The sequence below is a fragment of the Eumetopias jubatus genome, unplaced genomic scaffold (assembly GCF_037043125.1).
Source record: "Eumetopias jubatus isolate StellerSeaLion01/CBP00866 unplaced genomic scaffold, mEumJub1_p1.0 scaffold_11, whole genome shotgun sequence".
Classification (NCBI taxonomy): Eukaryota; Metazoa; Chordata; class Mammalia; order Carnivora; family Otariidae; genus Eumetopias; species Eumetopias jubatus.
In genome coordinates, this window is record NW_028274817.1 from 74,788,387 (window position 1) to 74,795,631 (window position 7,245).

The window sequence follows — 7,245 nt, forward strand, 5'->3', positions numbered from 1 at the left end:
CTCTACATACAAGATGATATACAGACACAAAGGCACACAACCATATTCATTCACACATGTTCCTACCTTCTGTGCTACCTACATACATACCAATACTAGCTTCACACATACCCAGCATATTGGTTTGCAGGTGCTAGGGCTAAATATTGCTTTGTAAGTACTCTTAGGTCCATTGTGTGACATCCTTGTTTCCTGCTTCCTGCTCTTTTTTGTTCTTTTTAAAAACTTTGGTATATGGAAATTTCCAAAAGTATACAAAAGTAGTGAGAATAGTAAAACAAACCCTGTGAACCCATCACCTAGCTTCAAAAATTCTTTATATATATTTAATTTAAACAGTGCTGCAGCTTGCTCTTTGGCTTCTAAAGTTAACCCTGTCCTTTGCCACCGCTGAGGCTGCGGCTGCAGAGGGACCCACTGTGAAGCTCCTGGGTCCCTGTACCTCATTCGTTGATGTGGCCCTGATGGTGCAGCAGGCTGTGGACCCCTAAAGCTCTGGTGTGAATTTAAGAAGATTTTGTTCATGTGTATGGCATAGAAGATGAATTCTTCCTCCTCCACCATGAATGAAGAACCTGATACTCTCTCGGTAGTTAATGAGCTATAGGTTCTAGGAGCAGATCCATTAAATAGAAGAGCCATTGTCCAGGATCAGGGATGTCTGCCTGGCCTTATTTTGCTTATGGACCATCCCAACCCCCCTGTTGTCCACCCAGCTTTGCTTGCTCTTCGGTACTTGGCAGAACACCATGCTAACAGAGAAAAGATGAAAGGAGAACTGGGGATGGTGTTAAGTTTGCAAAATGTTATACAGAAGACTACAACTCCAGGAGAAACAAAACTGCTGGCTTTGAAATTTATGACTTTCTTCAGTCTTGCAATATGGCAGATGGTGATAGTTTCAATGAAATGAATTCACGTAGAAGGAAAGCTCAGTTTTTTCTGGGAACTACAAACAAACGTGTCAAAACAGTGGTTTTGCACATAGATGGTCTTGATGATACAGCTCGGAGAAATCTCTGAGAAGAGGCTTTTTTAAAAATTAAAGGTCTTATTAAATAGAGACAGTCCACTTTGCTGTCTCTATTAAGCTCCTATTTAGATTTAAGATTCACATCTTCTGTGCCCCTAGAAATCCTATCTGTATTGCTGTCCATAGCCATAAAGCTCCAGAAATTTAATAAATGACTAAACATCTTTTTGCAGCTTAGTATTCATTATAAGATTAAAACCGAGGTTAAATCATCTTTAAAAAAAATCCTGTTAAACTTGCACTCTATTAACAACATAACAACTAAGAAAATTAAGGCTGCAGAGCCTTCTCGTGCCTAACTCTTAATAAACTGCAAAAATGGTTTCCACATTTACAGTTGACCCTTGAACGACATGGAGGTTAGGGGAACCCCCTCTTCCTCCCACAGTAGAAAATCCACGTGTAACTTCCAACTCCCCAAAACTTTACTAATAGCTGACTGCTGATGGGAAGCTTTACTGGTAACATTAACAGTCGATGACCACATACCTTGTATATTATATGCATTATATACTGTATTCTTACAATAAAGCTAGAGAAAAGAAAAAAAAATTAAAGGTGTTATTAGCTTTACTTTTCAAATGGCTGTCAAAGATGTGTGCTGCAGATCCATTCAGATTTGAAAGCAGAGACTTTGGCATCAACCAAGGTTATGAAGGCTCAGCTAGTTGCGAAAAGTGAAAGTGGAGAAGAGATGCTGGTCCCATTACAAGATACGCCTGTGGAAGTAGAACAGAACACAGAACTGCCTGATAACCTGCCTGAAGATGAGAGTTCCACAAGTGAGAGACAAAGCAGTGTCCCGGAATGGCCCACACCCAGTGGTTGGAGCTAGCTGGCTGAGCACAGCTGAAAACTTTTTATCCAGATCGTTTTACTGGTGACTTCACTTTGGGTCTCAAGGACTGTGTGAGCCAAAAAGGGGCCAGTTTTCCATTGTTGTGGTGAACCATCAAGTGCAATTTGCAGTAAGTTATCATGAAGTTTTTAGATTACATGATTGCGTATGCTGCATTTTACATTTTATTGGACATTTTGCCCCACTCAGTAAAAAGGACAGAGGTTACAGGTGGAGTTCTTTGTTTATGAAGGTATTTTGGTTTTGTTTTCCTTTAATTGCCTCACTTAAAAAAAAAATGGGTCCACTGTTAAACCAGACATATATATGTGCAGCTTTACATTTTATTTTACATGAAGTGATTAAGAAAACTAATTTTCTCCTCAAGCCTAAAGACATATCTGAAGAGAAGGGTTTTTTTGTTTGTTTGTTTTTTGTTTTTTGGGGGGGTTTCTTTAGCTCATGTTGTGCATGAATTACTGATCATTTTTCTCTGCTTTTTTTCATGAAAGATGCTTGCTTTGGTATTCTTCACTGAAAGTTGAAAACATTTCTCATTATCCCCCTTTTGTGCCTTTTTTATTTTGCCAACCATGTTTATAGAAAGAACATTACTATAGAGACATTTTGTGAATTAAAATATATGCATATGTACATAGCAGTCCCCTAAAACTACAAGTCTACAAAAACTTTGCAATCTTATTTGTTGTAATTTTAATCAACAGAAAATCAGCCAAGAAGAAGGAAACATGTATATTAGCAAAGTACTATTGGAGACTATTTGAATGTAATCAGATGTGGTTCCATTTGACTATTGTTCAGTTTGGCTTATATCAGCTCTTAAGTGTTCTGTCCAATACTGGAAGCAACTATAAATGGTCTCTAGGCCTTACTTTGTGATCATATACCATCCCTTGCTAGGAAAAAATATAGTAAAGAACTGACAAACTTGAAAAAAGAAAACAAAAATTGAATGCCTATAATGCCATAGTGCCACTTGGTAGAGTCTAACCTTAAAACATGAATTGCTTGGCAGAGTCCTATTCAGTAAGTATTTCCTTGTATCGCCATTTGTGAATTTATTATGAACATGCAATTGTACTGAATGAAAAAAAGACTCAAATTATTGCTTATAAAGTAAAAAAGCCAACATTGGTCCACTTAATCTTATTCTCATGTCTAGCAGAAAAAAAGAAATTCAGTGAAGGTAAGTTAAATAAATACACACACACACACACACACACATATATTTTTGGTAGATAAGAGCTAATTACATATATGTAATGCTACTAAATTTCTGAAATATTTGGCAAATAAATTTTCCTTTTGGAAATCCAGCTAAGTCCAGATCAATTTTAATGCTAATATGATTAAGAAACTAATATGGGGAAACTGAAATTCTTTTTCATCAACATGTAGAACTGCTACTTTACTGCTCATGGAGAATGTGAGGTGAAAACTGGACCCTGGAAGGTTCCTTGTATTTTCATCACTTCTTTTTTAGAGAAAATTAAAAGCATTCAGTGTCACTGGAAAAAAAATATTGTAAACTACTTCACCAACAAGAATCATGACATTCTAGAGGGAAGGGTAGTGAGAGGATTAGGAATGATATTTTTCATGTGTCTGGGCTCTAATTCAGATGACACGCACAACTCAAAATAGAAGCTTCCAGGGCGTGTATTGCTTTAAATGCATAATACAACTTGCTGCCAGAACCAGATGTATTGAAAAACGAAAACAAAACCACCTGTTTCCATAGCTATTAAAACAAAGTTTACTGTTTGTTTTAACAAGTTTATATTTTATTTTGCATTGCCACACATCTGCCTATTTAAAAAACTACATCTCCTGGTACTAATAGTTAGCACAAGTAGGTATTACAGCCTGATGTCTGTGTGTTCTAATTCTAAGTGTTCTTTCATTCCAGGTCTTATAGAGCAGTTAAGGCAACTGTAACAGCATTTTTGAAATATATTGCAAAATAATAAAAGGTAACATAATTAAAATTGAATGGATATTGTAAAAAAAAAAACAAAGCAGCAGACATTTACCATGTGTCAGTATTCTTCATGTACATGTTATTGGGACAAAATAGGGGGCTAAAAACATACTATGTGTTTAATACATATTAGTTGAATTAAAATTTTTCTGGTCCTGAAATTCCCTTTGGGTTAAAGAAAGATGAGGCAGGAAAAAGATGGTGGAGGAGTAGGGGACCCTATTCCAACCGGTCCCTGGAATTGAGCTGGATATCTACCAGACCACTCTGAGCACCCAAGAAATCAGCCTGAGATGTAAGAAGATCTGGATCTCTACAAACAGAATATTGCAGGTGGTTGGTTTTGAGGTACAAAGCAGGGAGCCGTGATTCCGCAGGCACAAAGCAGAGGATAAACGGCAGGGGGAGGGAGCATGGCCATGGGGATCCTACACCACCAGTGAGCAATAGCCTCCCACGCTGTGGACAGGGCACAGAGTCACAGACCGGTAGTGGTGGGGAAAGGACTTTAGGGCAGCCCCTGGGATGGAAACCTGGAGTGGTGGGGTTGTGCGTGTGAACTGGGAGCAGCTGGCAGTTTTAGAAGCACAAAGGTCAGAGACGTGCCCCGACCTGGAGGCAAGACTGGGAGCACCGCGGAGGGGCACACAACCCAGGACAATACAGGATATAGCAGCACAGACAGAAATGGAGATAGTGTGGCCTGGAGAGCTCACTGAAGAACAGACTGCGATCTCTGCTTTGAGGCAGAGGGTTGGAAAGAGTCTCTTCTGCTCTGACTCATGGAAGAGATACTGAAAGCCACCAGGGAAAGCTGCCAGAGAAAAAAAGCCCCCCAAAACTGGTTCCCACTGAGCCCATCCCACACCACAGGGGGGCAGGGCAACTCAGCCAAACAGAGGTGCCTGAGTAACAGCACAGCAAGCCCCTCCCACAAAAGACAGGCTGGGAAAACAAGAGGCCAGCAACCCTAATGTCCCTAGAAAACAGGTGCATCTTGCTTGGGTTCTGGTCAATAATTTGGATTCCATACATTCCCTCAAACACCAGTCAAGAATGACTAGGAGGAAGATCTCCAAAATAAGAAAGACTCAGAGATTATGACTTATGCCACAGATTTATAAATGGATGCAGACATAACCAAGGTGTTGGAGATGGAATTCAGGTTAGCAAATGTGACGACAATAGCTAGAATGGAGAAATCAATTAATGGCTACATAGACTCTCTAAGGGCAGAAATGAAAGCTGAATTGTCAGAATTTAAAAATGCTATCAATGAGGTCCAATCTAATCTAGATAATCTAACAGCTAGGGTAAGTGAGGCAGAAGAACAAATTAATGAGCTGGAAGACAATTTAATAGATAAAAGGGAAAAGTGGAGGCCAGGGAAAACAACTCAGAATCCATGAAAATAGTATCAGAGAAATAGGTGACACCATGAAGTGTTCCAATGTCAGAATTATTGGAATCCCAGAGGGGGTGGAGAGAGAGAGAGGACTAGAAGATATATTTGAGCAAATCATAGCTGAGAACTTCCCTAATCTGGGGAATGAAACAAACATTCATGTCCTAGAGGCAGAGAGGACCCCCCCCCAAGATCAAGGAAAACAGGTCAACACCCCGGCATGTAACAATAAAACTCACAAATCTTACAACCAAGGAAACCATCTTAAGGGCAGTTGGGGGAAGAGATTCCTTACATACAGAGGGAGGAACATCAGAATAATGTCAGACTTATCCACAGAGACCTGGCAAGCCAGAAAGACCTGGCAACATATATTCAGTGTAATAAACAAGAAGAACATGAAGCCAAGAATACTTTGTCCAGCAAGGCTGTCATTTAGAATGGATGGAGCAATACAGAACTTCCACAACCAGCAGAAACTGAAAGAATATGTGACCACTAAGCTGGCCCTGCAAGAAATAGAAAAACCCCAAGAGTAATATACAACAGAAACTTACAGGGACAATCTATAAAAACAACGTCTTCACAGGCAACATGATGACAATAAATTCATGTCTTTCAGTAATCACTCTCAACGTGAACAGCCTAAATGCTCCCATAAAATGGCACAGGGTTGCAGACTGGATAAAAAGGACCCATCCATATGAGACTCATTTTGAACCTGAAGAATCATCCAGACTGAAAGTGAAAGGATGGAGATCCATCTTCCATGGCAGCGGACCTCAAAAGAAAGCTGGGGTAGCAATTCTTATATCAGACAAATTAGATTTTAAGCTGAAGACTGTAGTTAGAGACACAGAAGGACACTATATCATTCTTAAAGGGTCTATCCAACAAGAAGATCTAACAATTGTAAATATCTATGCCCCCAACATGGTAGCAGCCATCTACATAAGCCAATTGTTCACCAAAATAAAGAGTCATATTAATAACAATATGTTAATTATAGGAGACCTGAATACTCCACCCTCAGCAATAGATCATTTAAGCAGAAAATCAACAAACAAACAAGAGCTTTGAATGACACACTGGACCAGATGGACCTCATAGATATATACAGAACATTCCACCCTAAAACAAGAGAATACACATTCTTCTCAAGCGCACATGGAACTTTCTCCAGAATAGACCACATACTGGGTCACAAATCAGCTCTCAACTGATACCAAAAGACTGAGATTATTCCCTGTATATTCTCAGACCACAATGCTTTAAAACTGGAGCTCAAACACACACACAAAAAAAAATTGGCAGAAATTCAAACACTTGGAAGCTGAAGACCACTCTGCTCGAGAATGTTTGGGTCAACCAGGAAATCAAAGAAGAACTTAAACAATTCATGGAAACCAATGAGAACGAAAACACATCAGTCCAAAACCTACAGGATATTGCAAAGGCAGTCTGAAGGGGGAAATACATAGCCATCCAAGCCTCACTAAAAAAAAATAGAAAAATCCCGAATTCACTAACCTTAAAACTAGAGAAAAAGCAACAAACAATGCCTAAGCCATGCATCAGAAGAGAAATAATTAACATTAGAGCAGAGATCAATGAATTAGAAACCAGAAACACAGTAGATCAGATCAACGAAACTAGAAGTTGATTCTTTGAAAGAATTAATAAGATCGATAAACCACCAGCCACACTTATCCAAAAGAAAAGAAAAAGGACCCAAATCAATAAAATTATGAATGAGAGGGGAGAGATCACGACTAACACCAAGGAAATAGAAACAATTATTAGAAATTATTATCAACAACCATATGCCAATAAACCGAGCAATCTGGCTGAAATGGAGGCCTTACTGGAAACCTATAAGCTGCCAAGACTGAAACACGAAGAAATTGACAACCTGAATAGGCCAATAACCAGTAACAAGATTGAAGAAGTGATCAAAAACCTCCCAA

General features: G+C 39.1%; 1 pseudogene; it reads left to right on the forward strand.

Moving 5' to 3' along the window:
• Window positions 1-541: 541 nt before the first annotated feature.
• Window positions 542-1,917, forward strand: LOC114226493 (armadillo repeat-containing protein 1-like; annotated as a pseudogene).
• Window positions 1,918-7,245: the final 5,328 nt, after the last annotated feature.